The sequence below is a fragment of the Neophocaena asiaeorientalis genome, unplaced genomic scaffold (genome assembly GCF_003031525.2).
Source record: "Neophocaena asiaeorientalis asiaeorientalis breed wild unplaced genomic scaffold, Neophocaena_asiaeorientalis_V1.1 scaffold251, whole genome shotgun sequence".
Classification (NCBI taxonomy): domain Eukaryota; kingdom Metazoa; phylum Chordata; class Mammalia; order Artiodactyla; family Phocoenidae; genus Neophocaena; species Neophocaena asiaeorientalis.
The window spans coordinates 5835039-5853695 of NW_020173377.1; the positions used below are offsets into that span (position 1 = coordinate 5835039).

General features: G+C 38.3%; 1 protein-coding gene across 20 annotated transcripts in view; it reads left to right on the top strand.

Moving 5' to 3' along the window:
• The window catches only part of SLMAP (sarcolemma associated protein), a 146833-nt gene that overhangs the window by 37843 nt on the left and 90333 nt on the right, over positions 1 to 18657 (top strand). The gene's annotated exons all lie outside the window — the stretch shown is intronic.

Sequence of the window (18657 nt, forward strand, 5' to 3'; positions counted from 1 at the left end):
TTCTCAGAAGTAAATCAAAGGGGACATTGTTTTAAAGCTCACTTCGTATACTTTGCCAAACTGCTTTCCAGACAGGTTGTGCCAATTTACACTCCCATGACCAGCTTGTGAAAATGTTTCTCTTATGTCACTCTTGAACGCACTGAGTGTTATTTAAAATACTTTCTGCCACTTTCATCAGTAACAAGCTGAATCCCTTAAATTTTTATATTACAAAGTTATTTCCTATGTGCGTGTGTATATTCATATATTCTTTTCATCCTTCCTCTGTTCATTAGCCTTTTAAAAACAGCTTTATTGAAGTAGAATTTACATTCCATAAAATTTACCCATTGTAAAAGTAAGTTTAGTTTACTTGAAGTTAATGGTTTTTAGTAAATCTGTAGTTTTGTAATCATCACCATAATCTAGCTATAAAACATTTTCATCACCCCCAGAAGTTCTCTTGTGCCTATTTGCATTCAGTCCTTGATTCCCACATGCAGCCTTAGGCAACCACTGATCTGTTTTCTGTCTCTATAGATTTGCATATTCCAGAAATTTTAAATAAACAAAATCATACTATATGCAGTCATTTGTGTCTGGCTTCTTTCCGTTAGCATTATGTTTTTGAGGTTCATCTATTTTATAGAATGTATCAACAGTTCATTCACTTTATTGCAGATATATCTTATTCAGTGGTTGATGGGTATTTGGATTGCCTCCAACTTTTGGTTATTATGAACAGCGCTGCTAGGAACATTTGTGTACAGTACTTTGTGTCTTTTATTTCTCTTGGCTAGATACCTAGGTGTAGAATTGCTTGGAACCCATTACATTTTATATCATTACTTAGCCACAAAAAATGTTTCTTGTTTTTTTTGCGGTATGCGGGCCTCTCACTGTTGCGGCCTCTCCCGCTGTGGAGCACAGGCTCCGGACGCGCAGGCTCAGTGGCCATGGCCCACAGGCCCAGCCGCTCCGTGGCATGTGGGATCTTCCCGGACCAGGGTACGAACCAACGTCCCCTGCATCAGCAGGCGAACCCTCAACCACTGTGCCACCAGGGAAGCCCAAAAATGGTTCTTTTAAAGAAAGGATGATAGCACTGTATTTGAGAAGAAACATAAATAAATGATACAAAAGAGTTAAACTGGAATGATTGGATCAGGCAAGTGAAAAGTTCTAAGACATGCAGTATGACTGTATAATAATGGAAACCCCTTCAGGATTTATTGGTACATGAGCAACTGCTAGAGCCTAAAACCAAGTGAAGGCAAAAAAAAAAAAAAAAAAAATTAATGAATATCTAAATAAACATTGATAACAACTTTGTTTCCATGAAAAATGAGAACAATGGAAATAGAACATCATTTGCATTCATTATGACAGCAAAATGAGTATATATAACACGCAAAATGTCCTTTGCAATATAAAAGGTCAACAAGATTTTTGTAGGTGGACCAAAGAACTATGCAGTCAGTTTGTTCAAGATGAATATATGTAGTAAACAGACATCCTTGCTAGTAACCACAGAAATAAATATCTTACAAAATGGTTGTTATATTAGCAAAATGAAAATATGTAGTGCTAGAAAGGTTGTGGTAGTGACGTTAGCTTTGTGTTTTGGTCTAGTCCAAGTGCAAAGCAGTGTGGCAGAGCTTGTCCACATCTGTGGAGTAGTAAGATTCTGGGGTAACCTCTGTTTTAGCTTCTTTGAATGTAATTAACATGTTTTAATAGTAAATTAATAAGGGAAGAAGTAAACCAAAAGATAACAGCTACAGATTTCTCCCATGTGCTGAAATCCAGTCTGGTTGTGCTTTTCTCTCTCTGCTCTCTCTGTGACTCACCTAAACTCTGGAGGCACTAACCCAACTCAGCTATTTTTCTCTCTGGCCTGGAGAGCTGCAGGTGATCTGAATCCTGCTTTTCCAGCTTTCACTAAATCCTGGATCCAGTTGTCCTTTAATCCTATGACTCATACCTTGAGAGTCACCCCCACCCCACTCCAAGAAAATGCTTTTAACTTTCTCATAGTGAGTAATAATTCTGTCACATCTTTTCTGTGCTTTAATGATTTTGTGTTAGGTGCTCATTTGAAAATACGCTTCCGGTTGATTTTCTTTTTTTTAAAGTTCTTTGCAGAGTTCTTCTGTATGGGTGGGACCAAACACTTATGAGTCACTCCCAGTTAGTACAGTACAGCCATCCAAGAGTAAGTGATTTTTCAGTGTGACAAATTGTCTGCCAAAAAATTATAAAGTAGAGCTAAAATCAAGAAGCGGAAATTGATCCTTGCCCTGTTTATTTCCCCCTGTATCTTCAAGTTATCTCTTTTCTTCCAGTGTCAAAAATTCTTTCCATTCCTGACAAATTTTTATTGTATTGGTAATATTTTTCCCTATGTACTAGCATTATAGGTTTTTACATCATCCATACTTAAATACTTTTCCTTATTATATAAGGCTATGAGTTTTATTGTTAGTTGAGTTTATATAAAGTCGTGGGTGAAGTATTATGTAACAATCAAGAAGTCAAGCATTATAAAAAGTAAAAATTTTCCTATTCATTTTATTATACTTGACAACAATTTTTGGTTTATTAAGAAATACATCACCAATTTTCTTTGTATAGAGCAACCACAAATACTCTTCTACTAAAACTGTAAATACTCTTCTACAAGAGGTAGTGGTGCAACTGTATTTAGTTCTTTAGTCTTTTCCACTCAGATTGGCTTGACTACTTAGGGACCTCAGGAAGAGATGACCTGTAGATTCTACTAATTTTTGAAAAATTAATACAACAGAATTGGAAAGTCCAGACTGTTATGTGATTTGACTTGATTTCTGATCCCCACCAGTGTATTCAAGTCACTACACTATCTCTTTTTAAACTGGTAAAGGTGTTAGTCCTTGGCTGGTTCCCTGGCCTCTTGGTTATTTCTTTTCCTGATTTTTTCTGTAGCTTTTTGACTGTTTTGTCTGAAATTCCTTCAAGCATATTCTCCACTAACTCTCCATAAAGTGTTAGTGTTCCTAAAAGTTCAATCATTGTTCTCTTCGTAAATGTTATTTTTGGATCATCTCATTTATTACAATAATTTTAATTACCACTCAGATGCCTCTCAGATATCTTGAGCTCTAAGGTCTGAGTTTTCTACCCATTGCCTGCTTACATTTATTCACTTGAATGTCCTATAGAGACTCTAAAAACAATATACCCCAAATTGAAATGAATCATTCACCACCCCCTCCCCAGTATTTCCAAATACAGGTAATGGCCTTATCATCTGCTCAGTAGCTCATACTAGAAACTACTGCTTTTCAACACTGAGCACTTAAGATCTGTCACTAAGCCCATTTCACTGCTTCTAACACTGTCCAGTTTAGGACCTTGTTATTTCTTTATTTCAATGACTATAACTGGTCTCCCTGCCTTCAGTCTAGTACCCCTCAAGCTATTCCCTCCCTGAGTGAAATGTCAGTTTGATCTTAGTATTTACCTATCTAAACCCTATAGTGGCAAGTCCCCTATCATCTATATCGTAAAGGTTGTACTGCTTGATACATCTTAAAAGGCTTGGTGACTGCTCACCTCTCCAGCATGATTTCCTGTCATTCTCAGTCTTGTGCTTCACATGCCACCCCCCCACTATGTTGTTTCTCACCTCTGTTTGCTCATGCTGTTTCAGTCCCCTCCCTTCTCATCTTGGTTCACTCTTAATCAGCCTTCATGACTCAGCGTGGGACAGTTCCATCAGAAGCCTTTTCTGAATCCTCAGGATTGGGTCAAGTACCCTTGCTCTTTACTGGATTATTCTTGTTAGTACATGAAACAGTGTAATTTTTCTCATATTAAAAAATTATTATCTTGACCCCACTTTACTTTCTAGCTACTGCCCATTTCTTTGCTTCCCTTTAGGGCAGAACTCCTTAAAAAAGATTTGTCTATATGTACACTTTCTCATTCCCCTCCATCCATTTTCTCTTGAATCACTCTGGTGAGGCTTTCATTGTCCACTACATCCACAGTTCTTGTCAGGGTCATCAGTGGCTTCCAGGTTGCTATTTCCCTTGGTCACTTCTTATTCCTAATCTTCCTTGATCTTTCAGCATCATTTGATATAGTTGATCTCTTCCATGTTCTTGGAAACATCATTCACAATGACTTCCGGGACACAACACTTTACTTCACTGGCCATCTTTGAAATTTCCTTTGCTTGGTCTTCATCTCCCTGACCTATAAACTTTGGACTGCTTCAACACTCTGTCCTTGGTCCTCTTGTCTATCTGTAATTGCTTTCTCAATGATTTCATTCTGTCTCTTAACTTTCAGTTCTTTGTATATGCTGATGACAACCACATTTTTATCTCAAGCCCAGACTTTTTCCCCGGACTCTAGGTTCATATCCAGCTGCCTTTTTGACATTTTCACCTGATATCTAACATACACCTCAAATTTAATATGTCCAAAGCTGAACTCCTGATACCTCCCTAACCTCAATAAAAAACCTTCTCACATTCAGCCCTTCCAGTTCACATAGGGGCAGTTACAGTTGACCCTTAAACAACATGGGTTTGAACTGCATGGGTCCAGTTATATGCAGATTTTTTTCAGTAGTAAATACTACAGTGCTACACGATCCAGGGTTGGTTGAATTCCTGGATATGGAACTGCAGATACAGAGGGCCAGCTATAAGTTAAAAGTTATATGGGAGTTTTCAACTGCATGGAGGATTGGTGTCCCTAACCTCAGTGTTGTTCAAGGGTCACTTGTATATCCTTCTGAGTTGCTTGGGTCAAAAACTTTGGTATCCTTCTTGACCCCTTTTTTTCATATTTTACATTCTGTCTGTCAGGAAATCTTGTGCTGTACAAATATTATCATTTTGTGTGTGTGTTGTATAAAAGGTTAATGTTATGCTTTTCCAGTTTTATAGCACTGTTTTATTTTAAGGACAGGGATCCTGAAGACCATATTTATACCAGATGCCTTGATTTGATTCCCCCCTCTCCCCCTCCCCGCCCCATAAAGAACTCTGGTGGGTTGCTGAAGCTCTTCCATTCAGAACTGAGTCCTGTAATCTGAAAGAACAAAGAGCAAGTGAGCTGTTAACCCTCTTAAATACCTTTCATAAGTCAGTGATTTTACTTCTGAAGTGTGTTCTTGTGTCAAGGAGATGACTAGTTTATTAACCCTTTTGAATTTATTGAACTTTGATCTCCCTTGATGTTTAACTCTTTTTTTTTTCCTGGCAAATTCTGTTTTTCTGTGTTTTTCTCTCTTTGCATAGTTATATTTTTCTATTTGTTTGGGAGTTTGTTTTGTTTGTTTCTTCTTTTCATCTTTCCACTTTCTTCCATCAAATGATGATAATGCGGAATTGAAGATTTGTTAGCCTTATTGAATAAAGTTTTATATCTCTTTTAATATTATTAAAGTTTAACTCTTTAAGATTTCTTTTTTGTGGAGATAAGCACTGTGAATAGTTTGTATACGTTCTTTCAGATTTTTGTTTTCTAATGGCGTATAAGCATATATCTTTTTTTTTTTTAAGATGAATCTCAATTTCAGGATGTTTTATTTTATTATTTTATTTTTTTGGCTGTGTTGGGTCTTAGTTGCAGCACATGGGATCTTCGCTGAGGCACGCGGGATCTGTTGTTGCACTGCTTGGGCTTCTCTGTAGTTGTGGCATGTGGGTTTTCTCTCTCTACTTGTGGCACACGGGCTCCAGGGCGCCTGGGCTCTGTAGTTTATAGCACATGGGCTCTCTCCTTGAGGTGCGCGAGCTCAGTAGCTGTGGCGCATGGGCTTAGTTGCCCCATGGCATGTGGGATCTTAGTTCCCCAACCAGGGATCGAACCTGCATCCCCTGCATCGTAAGGCGGATTCTTTACCACTGGACCACCAGGGAAGTCCCTATCATTCTTTTTATAAAAGGGATCACTGGGGCTTCCCTGGTGGCGCAGTGGTTGAGAGTCCACCTGCTGATGCAGGGGACACAGGTTCGTGCCCCTGTCTGGGAGGATCCCACATGCTGCGGAGCAGCTGGGCCTGTGAGCCATGGCTGCTGAGCCGGTGCGTCCGGAGCCTGTGCTCCACAATGGGAGAGGCCACGACAGTGAGAGGCCTGCGTACCGGAAAAAAAAAAAAAAAAAAAAGGGATCACTGTATATCTTGATACATTTTAATTTCAGTACCCATACCGTTATATTATTTTTGATGATTATGATGTCTGATATTTAATCAGACAGTTTGGCTGGGCATTAGTAGTTTCCAGTTTTTAACTTCTATTAACATGGCTTCGGTACATACTTAACGCATTTGTCATTGTACATGTGTGCATTTCATTGTTTCTATAGGTTAGATTCCTGGATGTGGAATTGCTCAGCCAAAGAATATAAGCATTTAAAAATTTAATAGTTGTTGCTGAATCATTTTCCAAAATGGTTGTAGCAGTTTACACTCTTAGGCCCAGTGTATATATGCCCAGTATATTTCCCAGTATGTGAGAGAGCTGTTTCTCCACATTTTTATATTGCCAGAGCCAGGTATCACTATTCTTAATCTTTGCCAAACTGATATTGACCACTTTGATAATTGCCCATCTTCCTGAGCTTTTTGGTCTCTTGAAAGTTTTGGAGTTAGATGCTTGTTTGCCCCTTCCCATACATGTCTCTTTCTCTCTCTCTTTTTTTTTTTAAACAGAAAATTCAAATAGTATAGGAGGGTGTAATGGGAAAACCTCTGCCCTGCCCTAGTAATTTATATGCTACTTAGGTGTCCTAAGGAGCATTTTGAGTTTTGAACTGAGTGAGTTAATGCTTCTGGAGCATTATTCCATGACTTCACTGGATTTCCAACCCTGTCACTCACTCAGGGCCAGGAGTATAGTAGGGCTCTGGTTTAGAAATGGAATTATATGACATCTGTTAAATATCACTTGCTTAATTTATTCAGAAGCTAGTTCACACTGTCAAGTGAGCTGTAGATTGCTAATCTGTGCTATATATTCTGAGTGTATTTACATATATCTGAGGGTAGTAATTTCCTTTTGATATAACTATGATTAGGGAATTCCCTGATCCATATTGTGATGTGTGTTTCATATTTTTTATAAATGGTTTTCAGTCTGTGCTGTGAGACAGAGATTTAGCTGCTTCTTTGCACAGGTTGTGGTTATTTATGGTAATATTCATGTGTAATGGGGTAATGACATGCTATTTTTAACATCTGTATTTGTTAGAGTTCAGCTGTTACTGATTTATTTATATCTCTATCAGCTGTTTACTGTTTAAGTAATTAACTGGTAAATTATTTTTAAGAACTTTAGCTTAAGAAAGGTTATAAGGAAAAGGCATAAAGGAAAGTCTTGCATCAGTTCTCTGAAGAAAGTTTCAGTGATTACACGTTTATGCATATTCTGTGAATTTAGTAATAATAGCTGCCATTTGTTTAGCAGTTATCATGTACAAATGCTGTACTAAATACCTTACATGCTTAACATCATTTAACCTTTACAACAAACACTCAGAGGTACATACTGATATTACCCCCAATTTATAAATAGGGATTTATAAATAACCCTTTATAACTAAAGGGATGCTCAGAGAGGTTAAATAACATGCTCAAGGTCACACAGTATGTTAGAAGGTGATGGGGCTGGAATTCAAACCTTTAACGTATGCTCTGTTCCATATAGCATATTGCTATTTGGATGTAATACAGTTTGGCCTATCCTATGGTAAATCAAAACTTTATAGCTTCCATTCTAAAGTATGAATTATTTCATTTATTTGAAATGTATTTTAAAACATCATTTGTTACTTGTGTCTATTGGAACTTTCTGACAGGGAATAAATGTTATAGTTTTAAAAAGATGGAATTGTAATGCTGTTCAGACTATGATTTGGACATAGAGGGTTGGGAGTTAGAGGCTTAACCTGGAATAAAGCCTTGAGTCTCTGGTTCAGGTGTAATATTATTTAGTGAGAAATGTTACTTGAACAAGAAACCTTATTTGTTAAGATATTTAAACTGGGGCTTCAGAAAGAAAAGGAGGCTTTTAACAAGTATAGCGTGTGGGTGGGTGGAAGCAAGGGCTTTTTGGGTCCAAGCACAACATAAGCAAGCATCGTACCTGGGGCTTGTGTAGGGAATTGCTAGTAGTTACGCAAGGATGGAATGGATGGTACTTTTAGGAAAAGTGGAAAGTCCAGTTTGATAGGGTGATTGAGGTCATTATGAAAGATTTTGAAAGTTATCAGAGCTCTCAGATTTAATTTTGAAGGCAAAGGGTCAACAGCCATTTTACAAAGGGAAACAAAATGGTCAGGTTTGTATTTTAGGAAATAAATCTAGCATCAGTGTAGAGGGTGAAGAGTGTGGAATCATAGCCATCGTCTTTGCAAATGTTACAGGCCTGAGTTAGAGGAACAGTAATGGGGAGGGAAAGGCAGTGTGGAATTGAGAGATTATTCTGAATCAGAATTCCTAGGAATTGGTGACATATTGGATGCCCTGTGGGGTTATTGACGTTATTACTACTGATAGTATTTGTTGTTATTACTGTTTCGCACTTGCTCTAAGTGACTTTGGAAAGTCACATTCTATTTTTAGCAGCTGATAGCTGAATTCCTATTCACAGATGCTCAGGAAATGGTGGGTAAATGATGGAATGAGTCAGGGCTATAAATATCACACTCACGAAATATTTATTTAAAATACTTGTTTGGGGCTTCCCTGGTGGCGCAGTGGTTAAGAATCCACCTGCTAATGCAGGGGACACGGGTTCGAGCCCTGGTCCGGGAAGATCCCACATGCCGCGGAATAACTACGCCCGTGCGCCAGAACTGCTGAAGCCAGTGCACCTGGAGCCCGTGCTCTGCTGCATCAAGAGAAGCCACCACAATGAGAAGCCTGCGCACCGCAACAAAGAGTAGCCCCCACTCACTGCAACTAGAGAAAGCCCACGCGCAGCCCCAACGTAGCCAAAAATAAATAAACTTATTTAAAAAAATAAAATACTTGTTTGATACCTGTTCAGCAGGCATTTTATTAAGGGCTAGGGATATCACTTATCTTGATCTTCAAGGGATTTGCCATGGTCATGAGGTGTCTAATAGACCTTATTTGCCATTCTTACTTTCTGTGTCATCTTTGGGCATATAATTTAACTTCTTACCCTGTCTGTTCATGTGGGATACTACTTATTTCATAGTATTCTGAAGTTTAGATAAGGTTGTGTGTATAAAGTGCCCAGCATAGTCCCTGACATATGCTTGTTCCCTTTTAATCTGCCATGGACATGGAAGCTGGGAAACTCAAATTTATTAGGATTGTTATGTCAAATAGGTGGTAGAAGGTAGTGAATGCATTTCTGAAAGAAATTTTGAAAGTTCACTTTTCCTGATAATTTGGCATCATAAGGCCTGATTGCTGTTTTATGATTTTATTGTGACTGTAGAGAGGTTACTTAGATGGGTTGCTTGTGTTTCAGCCTCAACCTGCAGATCCATCAAATGAACAAAATCATTCCTAATTCATGTGATGGTTGGTAGAAACATTAGAGATAGTGGTTGTGAAATGACCAGACAAACATAAGTAGCATAGCAGAATAGTTGAGATTAAAAACTTTAAAATGTACATCTCTCCCCATTACTACCTTTGGCAGGTTAGTTAACCTATTTTAGTCCTAATTTCTTTATCTGTGGTATAGGGATAATAAAACATCTACCTCATAGGACTGTTTTAAAGAATAAGTGGAAGACTGCATGGAAAGTAGTTTATCCAAGCATATGGTAAGAACTCAAAAAAACTTGTGATTATTGTAAATTATGTGGTATCTTTTTGACACTGTTGAGCAATTAACTCTTCTTTGGCTTTGCTCTGTGTTTAAAATTTCTGTATACATAGGTGAATTCTGGATATAAGTGATGTTGCCTTTCATGGTAGTGAAAGAAATCAACAACGCTTCTAATAGAAAAACTTCCCAGCAGCTTCACCTTTGGCCCTTAAAACCTTGGGAAAATGTTTAAGCCCTTGTGTTAAAGCTGTAGGTGGAGGTGGAATTTGAATGTGATACTTTCTGTTACTAAATTTCAGTTCAAAATTAAAAAAAGAATTAGTGACTCTTAATTGGGGGCATTACCTACTCATCCTGAGAAACAGTGGATGTCATGAGAGATATTGGGAAATGTCATGAGAGATATTGGGAATTGACTATGTTTTGAATATCTGAATCATGTGGGGGGCAGAAAAATGGGAGCCTCTGCACTATACTCAACCCCGTAAGGGGTTTATTTTCTTTGGTCCCAATAGTCATTTCCCATTGTTTCATAAATTTCATCATTATTATTTCTATATATTCACTTATAGTCCTCAGTAACTGTTTTCTCTTCTCTTTCAAAGTAGAAGTATTATAATTTTTAAAGAACTCCCCTATGGATGTGTGAATTGTCAAAGCCTTGAGGAGATAAATCTCTTGAAGAATTAACTGTCACTAAAAACAGGGAGACGTGAGTAAAGAACAAGTTGTCTTCAACATTAAAATTATATGCCAACCTGAGTGGTTATGCTTAAAGAATAGAAAAGGCCATCATAATCATTTTGATTACTTTATTAAGCATTTTAAAAAGCTATGAATGTTCTTTTGGGGGGCAGATGTACTATTTGTGTCTTTTAACATTTCCATTTAGCTTGTTTGCCAAATAGACTGTTTCATGTGTGGGCAGTTTTTTGTTTTTGTTTTCCTAAATAAGATCTAGATTCCTGTTTTGCCAATTTTGCTCATCTTTAATGGAAAAAAATTAATTTCTCCTTCTCCCCTACGTCCTAGTGACTGTATAAATCAATATCAACTGTCCTTAGATTTAGCCCATAGTGTGCATTATTAAACAATATGTAGGGCTACATCCTTTAAATATAGTGACCTTGTTCTGTATTTCCCACAAATGTGATCACAGTGATTTCCTTTTGTGGCAAACAAGACTGTTATTCTATGGGTGAGGTTTTTTAACTATCAGAGATAAAGAATGGATGTGCAGTTATTTTATTGTTATTTCAGCTGACCTCAGGATGGTTTAAGCTAACATTTTGTGAGGAAAATAGTGATCTATAAATTATTGTCAGAGTATTATGTATTTAAAATATCACAATATCCCTTTGCTCTATCCTTAATATGCTGAAATATGTGGTATTTTAATAAATACATGTTTATTTTAGGTATTGACGTTAAAATTTTAACGTTTGAGGTTAAGACCTCTTGGGGTCTAAATTGAGATCAGTATCTGTTCTTTAATTACCTCAGTAGGAGCTTCAAAGACAAAGAAGAATGCATCTTGCTGTGATTAACACACTGTGAGAGGAGAAAATAATCAGGATTTGCCTGTCAACCTATCAATTTTGGGTTATAGGAAATAGGTTAATCTCTTCCAAATTGGAATTTGGTACAGGCTTTCAGTAGCCTCACCTCTCAGAACTGTAGTGTTCTGATAATATGTTTATTTTGCATCTTGCTAAGATTCAGAAATCTAATTTACTTTGTCTTGAGTTCTCAGTGAAGGGTTGTCACAATTTTGTTTGCATATTTTAGAAGGGTGTAATCATTCTAGCTGTGTTTTATATGTTTTGTAATGTTTTCATTAAATTAAAAAAATTTCTCCTCCCCATCTTCTCTACTTCTGTTCTACATAATCGTATCTCTGTTCCTATGTAGAGAGATAGAAATACTTTTGCTTTCTCTTTCTATTATGGACTGGCTCCACAAGAAAGAATTACTTTACAACAAATGTGTCTGGGATGTCACTTGGAGATGGAAAAAGTCCTGGCAATTTCATAACATTTGTAAGACCTTTGGGTGTATATTGACAAGTTCATTCTAGTTTACTTGTGAGATTTTATTTTGGTGAGAACATTTTACCACTTTTCTATGTGTTTCCCTATGGCATGTGAATAAAACTTTTATTTCCCCCTTCAGTGGCACAACTTAAAAATTCCAGCCTCTGAAATATGTGGTGCTTTGCTAGTCAGGAAGCCAGGAAGGTTATATAAACAAATCCATATTGAACATGCTTATAAACTAAGTTTGTGTACTCTAAGAAATAACTAAATTGTTGGTGGCAAAAACGTACAAGTTATGGATCTACCTATTTCTAGTGACTCCCACTGTAGTTCATCCTACACACAGCTGCTGGATTATCAGAGCTGTTGGAATAATCTCTCTAAAACAGTATTTTCATCAAATCCTTTAGTAGTAGCTTCTGTCTTAAGAAATCTCAACTCCTAAGTGCAGTGCTCAGACCCTCTCTTTATAGCTTCACTCTATTTTATATTTCCCCACTGCTTCCTTTGTTTGTTTTTGGTTACCCTCTAGGGCTGGGCCTTAACTGTATATAAATATACTGTAATACCTGTTCCTCCTCCATCTCCTCCTTCTCCTTGCCTTTCATTCAGGTCACCTCTCTTACTCTTAAGTGTCTTGTTAGCAACTGACTGTGCCTAACTTTATTAATCCTAATCCTGCCTCTCAGGATTTTGGTACTTAATGCATACTCTCTTAATTTATTCTCAGTGTAGAGTTGCTCCGTATTTGATTTTATGGATGTGCAGTCTCTCCAGACAGGTGCCAAGTAAACGTTATAGATTAAAATGATTTGCCGTAATAGTGGAGTTAGAGTTGAAATTGGCTCTTCCTATTCTGATTGCTTCAGGAAAACTTCATAAACAAAGTGGGATTTCATAACTTTGGACTCAAAGACCAGAGACTGTTTAGTCTAAGTAGGAGAGAAGGAAGGCGTTGTGGAGGCTTTGAAGGAATAGCAGTGTCAAATCTGTGCTATCTGTGAGACCATGGCAATCTACTTAATATACCTGAGCCTCAGTTTCTTAATCTAGAAAATGGACATGGTAATAGCTACTTGGTAGGATTGTTGTGAAGATCAGAAGTGCTTGCACATAGCAGGCAGTCAATAAATGGTAGCTGTTATTATAGATTAGGGACTTGTGGAGTGACGCCATAAAAAGTAATGGAGGAGGAAGCTCCAAAAATTGGTTTTCTTCACCAGGATGACTGTTAAGCTAGCATGAACTGTCTGAAGCAATTATTTTGGAACTCTGGAGTCTAAGCAAACACTTGCAGCATCCAGGGGAGTGCTTAATGAAGAAGAGGGTGATAAATTTCTGAGAATTTCAGTGTTTTGCACAGTGGCTACCATTTCCATCACCTAGCCCTGTGGTGGGTAACTGTGGGTATGGTGGCCCATGATTCCTGGTGTGACTTTGCTTGTCTTTCAAAAATTGGGGTTGTATGTTTTTGCCACTGCTTTTTTTTTTTTTTTTGCGGTACACGGCCTCTCACTGTTGTGGCCTCTCCCGTTGCGGAGCACAGGCTCCGGATGTGCAGGCTCAGCGGCCATGGCTCACGGGCCCAGCCGCTCCGTAGCATGTGGGATCTTCTCGGACCGGGGCACGAACCCGTATCCCCTACATCGACAGGTGGACTCTCAACCACTGCGCCACCAGGGAAGCCCTTTGTCACTGCTTTTTATTGCTGAGGGCCTGGCACAGAGGCTGGCCATTGTTTCAAACCCCACAGACTAGAACAGCTTCTCTGGCATCTGCCAAGGGGATTAAAGAGACAAGACACACCCTTCCTGCCTTTTCTTATTGGATCCTGACATTTAAGGGAATCTCTGTTAGGTCACTGGATGACCATGGAGATGACAGAGACTTCAGTGATGATACACGACAAAGAATATAGTCTTTGCAAAAAATTGTTTGGAAAAGTCAGTAAATAAACTGGTGACTGCAGCCTTCATCAAGTAACAACAGCAATCCCTAGGGTGAGGAGAGAACCTGATTTCTGTAGTTACCACGTTACAATATTCAAGATGTCCAATTCTCAAAAAAAATTACAAAGCATATAAAGAAATAGAAAATTATGGCCCATTCACAGGAAAAAAAAAAGAAATTGACAAAAGGCATCCCTGAGGAAGCCCAGACATTGGACTTACTAGACAAAGACTTTTTAAGTTAACCGTTTTTAATATGCTCATAATGCTGAAGGAAACCATGGACAAATTAAAGAAAAACAGGAGAACAATGTGTGAATAAGTGTGAAAGATCAGTAGAGAGATAGAAATTGTAAAAGTATTAATACAATAGCTGAAATAAAAATTCAGTGGAAGATTCAGTGACAGATTTGAGCAGGAGGAAGGAGTCAAACTTGAAGTTAGGGCAATTGAAATTACTCTGTCTGAGGACTAGAAAGAAAAAAGATGAAGAAAAATGAACAGTACCTAAGGGACCTATGAGACACCATCAAGTGTACCAACATATGCATTTTGGAAATCCCAGAAGAGAGTAAGAAAGGGGCAGAAAAAAATTGTTTGAAGAAATAATGGCTGAGGAGAACTTCACAGTTATAGTTCTTACATTTACGTCTCTGATCCACTTTGAGTTAATTTTTGTATATAGGGGGAGGAAGGGGTCCAACGTTTGCAAGTGGTTATCCAGTTGTCCCGTCACCATTTGTTGAGGAAACTGTTCTTTTCCTATTGGATGGACCCTGTTCTTTTTCAAGATTGTTTTGCCTATTCAGGGTCCCTTGCAATTCCATATACATTTGAGGATTGACTTTTCCATTTCTACAAAAAAGGCGATTAGGATTCTGGTAGGGATTGCATTGACTCTTGGGACCAGTTTGGGTAATATTGACACCTTAATATTTAGTCTTCCAATCCATGAACACAGGATGTCCTTCTGTTTACAGGCATACCTTAGAGATATTGTGGGTTCAGTTCCAGGCCACCACAATAAAGCAAATATCGCAATAAAGCGAGTCACATGAATTTTTTGGTTTCCCAGTGCATATAAAAGTTATGTTTACACTATACTGTAGTCTATTAAGTGTGCAATAGCATTATGTCTAAAAAAAAAACAATGTACATACCTTAATTAAAAGAAATGCTGTTGGAAAAATGGCGCCAATAGATTTGTTTGACCTAGGGTTGCCACAGCCTTCAATTTGTAAGAAATGAAATGTCTGTGAAGCACAGTAAAGTTAAGTGCAATAAAATGAGCTATGCCTGTATTTGTCTTTAATTTGTTTCAGCAGTATTTCGTAGTTTTCATTGTACGAGTTTTTTACTTCTTTGGTTAAATTTATTCCTAGGTATTTTATTTAGATGCTATTATAAATTGAATTGCTTTCTTAATTTCCATTTTGGATTGTTCATTGCTGATGTATACACACGACTGATTTTTCTGTTTTTCTTATAAACTGCAACTTTGCTGAATTTGTTTGTTAGCTCTAGTATCTTTTTTATGGGTTCTATGGGATTTTCCTTGTAGAGAATCTTGTCATCTGTGAATAGACATAGTATACTTCTTCCTTTCCAATTTGGATGCCTTTTATTTCTTTTTCTTGTGTCTGGCTAGAACTTCAGTACAGTATTGTGTAGCAATGGTGAAAAGTAGGCTTTCTTGCCATGTTCCTGATCTTAGGAAGAAAGCTTTCAGTCTTTCACCATTGAGTATTATGTTAGCTGTGGGTTTTTCATAAATGTCCTCTATCATGTTAAGGAAGTTCCTTTCAGTCCTAGATTTCTGGGTTGTTATTTTTTGTTTTTTTTTTTTTAAATATCATGAAAGGATATGGGATTTTGTCAAATGCCTTTTCTACATCAATTGAGATGATCTTGTGGTTTCATTTTGGTTTTTTCCTTTTTTCTATTAATGTGGTATATTATATTGATTGACTTATGTTGAACCACTTGGATAAATCCCACTTTTTCAGCAAGCCAAGCCACTGCTTTTCCATCATGGGTGAGTTCTGAGTTAGGCTAAACAGAGGTGAGAGCCTCTAGTCAGACCTTCAGGTAGCCCCCAGACACGTTAGAGTAGACGGACACAGTAATTTGCAATTTAGGTCTGCTCTCTCTGGAACTAGGTAACAGGGTCCCACAGTGGGAATTCAGGCTGATGTCTTCAAGGCTTCTGTTTTACAGGGGGAAGGGAGGGGACAAGGGTGAGGAATGCCACGAAGATTTCCAACTTTTTTTTTTTTTTTGGCTGTGTTGGGTCTTCATTGCTGTGCGCAGGCTTTCTCTGGTTGCGGCGAGCAGGGTCTACTCTTCGTTCAGTGCACGGGCTTCTCACTGCAGTGGCTTCTTGTTGCAGAGCACGGGCTCTAGGCTCATGGGCTTCAGTAGTTGTGGTGCACGGGCTCAGTAGTTGTGGCTCGTGGGCTCTAGAGCACAGGCTCGGTAGTTGTGGCACATGGGCTTGGTTGCTTCGTGGCATGTGGGATCTTCCTGGCCCAGGGATTGAACCCGTGTCCCCTGCACTGGCAGGCAGATTCTTAACTACTACGCTACCAGGGAAGTTCCAAGATTTCCTACCATTTTTAAGTTGCCTTATTCTTGATTCAGTGTTCACATGGTTGCTGTAAAACTTTGCTTTCCAAGGCTCTGATGAAGTTGGTTCTGACAGTTTCTGCTTGTTTCTTCAGCCTTTGTGTGGGGATAAGAGCTTGGAGCCACCTACTCTGTCGTTTTGCTGATTTCACTTTCTTCATTTGTTTTGATTCAAAAAAAAATTCCTTCTTCTTATTTCTTATTTCTCTTAAGACATTTTTTGTTATATTTAGTTACTTGTGTCCTTTTAATTTTATACTCATTCCTGAAATGATTTCCCTTTTTTTTCTATGTCTTTTTGAGTTCTTTCACCTTTCCCTGAGTTTTGTAATTGTGATTTATATTTCTTTTTCGTGCCTTGAGTTATTTTCTTAATGTCTTTTAGCTTGTTCTGAAATAGTATAATTTTGATCTGTTCCCGAGATTTGTCTGTCATTATGTGTAGGGAATGTTATTTTGCTCTTTATTATTTTCTTTAAAAAAAATAACTGTATGGCATGGGACACTGATATTTTTCTGTTGCTCATTTTTATGTGTAATTTGTTTTCCTGAACTTACAGAAGGGGGTCATGATTCAGGATAAATTTTCTGATGTCACAGAGCTCCTTCTTCTGTTGTTTTTGTAAAATGTTTAAAAATACGATGGCTTCCTTTCCCCTTTTCTACTTTTATCTGGGTCTTTTTCTTTCCTTGTCTCTATTGTCCCTGCCCTGATCAATTTTGGTTCCATACCCAACAGCTTTCCCACAGTGTGGAGCCCTATCCTTGAAGGCAGCTTTGGTTGGTAGGTTGGTTTTAAGAATTTATAAGACTCAGACTTCTCCAGCCTTTTTCAGGATCTACCTCATACTCACTTGTTAGTGGATTGGGCCGAACCTTTCCCATTTTCATCTTCTCTTCTCAAATTAGCTATCATATAGTCCAGTAAATATCTAGTGACTATTCTGAGGTTCTCAAGTCCCTCAAATCCTGCATTGTTTCCATATACACATCCTCCTGCACAGATGCTGATTTCATGAAGGTCTTGTGACTGTTGTTGGTTTTCCCTGCTTGTATTTTGAGGTTCATATGGATAATTTGTCACCAATTTTTGTTGCAAACGTTGCCCATGGGATTTTGGTTTTGCTGTCTTAGTCACTTTTTTTGATTTTAGGTGGTGATTCAAGTAAATTAAAAATCTATGATGTATGGAGTCTTGCCTGGTGGTCCAGTGGTTAAGACTCCACACTTCCACTGCAGGGGACAGAGGTTTGATCCCTGGTCAGGGAACTAAGATTCTGCATGCTGCGTGGTGCAGGCCAAGAAAAAGAAAAAAGAAAAATCTATGGTGTAGTATCTGCCATCTAGAATCCAGAATCTACTCTGCATTCACATTTTAAAAACCCCCCTGTATGGACTTAGAATTTCTGGCCTCTGGCCTGTGGCACATCTCCTGGGTTTGTGCTTTGTTCTGAAGCTTTAATTCAAATGTTATTAATCTATTGGTGGTTGGATTTTTTTTTTATAATTACTATCATCATACCTGTGTGTGTGTGTGTGTGTGTGTGTGTGTGTGTATGTATTTATTTATTGGCTGCATCGGGTCTTAGTTGACGCATGTGGGATCTTCACTGAGGCATGTGGGATCTTTTGTTGCGGCTCACGGGCTTCTCTCTAGTTGTGACATGTGGGTTTCTTTTTTTCCTCTCTCTCTAGTTGTGGTGCACAGGCTCCAGACTGTGTGGGCTCTGTAGTTTGCAGCACACGGGCTCTCTCATTGAGGGTGCAAGCTCAGTAGTTGTGGCACACGGGCTTAGTTGCCCCACAGCATGTGGGATCTTAGTTCCCCGACCAGGGATCGAACCCGCGTCCCCTGCATTGGGAGGCGGATTCTTTACCACTGGACCACCAGGGAAATCCCTATTGGTGGTTGGATATTGCAAAAACCTGTCAACGTAGAAAAGCTAGAAAGAAGCAGTTTATCATTATAGTGGAAATGAAAGCATTTACAAATTGCAGCGAAGCTGAAAGTGATGCAAAATGTATTTGTTTATGGAGTGAAAGAGCAGAAAACTTTCTGAAGGCCAAAGAGCAAATTATGCAACCTGTAAAGAGCTGTGCCTGCGTCTTTGAAGGTAATCGTAATAAGCAAGAAACAAGGAAAAGTGACTGATGGGGTAAGGACAACCTTTCAGTTCAAGGATCAGCATCAGTGCTTGATTTGGGGGAGCTTAACCTTCAGTCAGGGGAAGGCAGGGAGTTAATTGAAGATAAAGC